At 47.7% G+C, this 1,588-nt stretch overlaps 1 pseudogene; it reads left to right on the top strand.

The window, feature by feature from the left end:
- The first annotated feature begins 458 nt into the window (after positions 1–458).
- LOC126425553 (5S ribosomal RNA) lies at positions 459–576 on the top strand (annotated as a pseudogene).
- The last annotated feature ends 1,012 nt before the right edge of the window (positions 577–1,588 follow it).

The raw sequence follows: 1,588 nt of genomic DNA, 5'->3' as shown, positions 1-1,588 counted from the left end.
GGAGATCACGAAAGTAAAATTAGAGAGATCCGAGCGCGCACGGAGGTTTTCCGGCAGTCGTTCTTCCCGCGAACCATACGCGACGGGAACAGGAAAGGGAGGTAATGACAGCGGCACGTAAAGTGCCCTCCGCCACACACCGTTGGGTGGCTTGCGGATTATAAATGTAGGTGTAGATGTAGATGTAGATGTAGAAACCACGGGGTGAGCGGAGCATGCCACAGAGGTGTCAGGCAGTGATAAACGCACACGGAGGGCATGTGGAATCTATCGAACTCCAATGGGAAGCACCCAGGATGCTGACTACATGTGGAAGCGTCTTACCAGACGCCGCCAAGAGTGCGAACGGCCAGGGTCTTATATATGTTAAGATGTAGGTTTGTGTTAAAAATTGGGCAGCTGTCAGCAATAATTTCTTGTAAGAAAAGTTTGTTTCAACCTTCACATCTACTAGATACGTCAACGGCCTTGCCGCAGTGGTAACACCGGTTCCCGTCAGGCAACCGAAGTTAAGCGCTGTCGGGCTGGATTAGCACTTGGATGGGTGACCATTCGGTCTGCCGAGCGCTGTTGGCAAGCGGGGTGCACTCAGCCCTTGTGAGGCAAACTCAAGAGCTACTTGATTGGGAAGTAGCGGTTCCGATCTCCTAAACTGACATACAACCACGAGAGCGGTGTGCAGACCACATGCCCCTCCACATCCGCATCCAGTGACGCCTGTGGGGTGAGGATGACACGGCGGCCGGTCGGCACCGTTGGGCCCTCATGGCCTGTTCGGGAGGAGTTTAGTTTTAATCTATTAGATACGGGCGGTTGAAACCCAAGTGTGTACACTTTCCTGACTTTCGCCTACAGTATTACGCTGACTAGCTCCAGTTACTGTAGTAGCATTTGAAACTAGAAATAATAGCTATATCGCCTTCATCAGAGTCTGCTCCAAATTTTGAATCGTCTGCGTGCTATACTGTAACCCCTTCCCAGCAGTTCTTTACACGATCAGACAGTCCTTCATCTGCCGTGGAACTGCGCTACCTCCATGAAGTCGTTCTTATTGATCTAAAAGGAATATTCACGAATGTCGGTATGATCCCTCTAACTCTAAAAACCGCCAAGTATAAGTAAAGAATGTGCCTATTACGTTCAAGTGTGTGCATAAATTGTTTTCGTCATGTTGCACACTTTTAGCAAATTTCCTATATGTGCACTGTCAGTGGAAATAACTTATATTATCTCGTTGTTGTTGTTGTGGTCTTCAGTCCTGAGACTGGTTTGATGCAGCTCTCCATGCTACTCTATCCTGTGCAAGCTTCTTCATCTACCACTACCTACTGTAACCTACATCCTTCTGAATCTGCTTAGTGTATTCATCTCTTGCTCTCCCTCTACGATTTTTACCCTATACGCTGCCCTCCAATACTAAATTGATGATCCCTTGATGCCTCAGATCATGTCCTACCAACCGATCCCTTCTTCTAGTCATGCTGTGCCACAAATTTCTCTTCTCCCCAATTCTATTCAATACCTCCTCGATAGTCGTGTGATCTACCCATCTAATCTTCAACATTCTTGTGTAGTACCACATTGCGAA

The sequence above is a fragment of the Schistocerca serialis genome, chromosome 10 (assembly GCF_023864345.2).
Source record: "Schistocerca serialis cubense isolate TAMUIC-IGC-003099 chromosome 10, iqSchSeri2.2, whole genome shotgun sequence".
Classification (NCBI taxonomy): domain Eukaryota; kingdom Metazoa; phylum Arthropoda; class Insecta; order Orthoptera; family Acrididae; genus Schistocerca; species Schistocerca serialis.
Note: the sequence above shows the minus strand (reverse complement) of the source record. Positions and strands in the feature narration are given on the sequence as shown.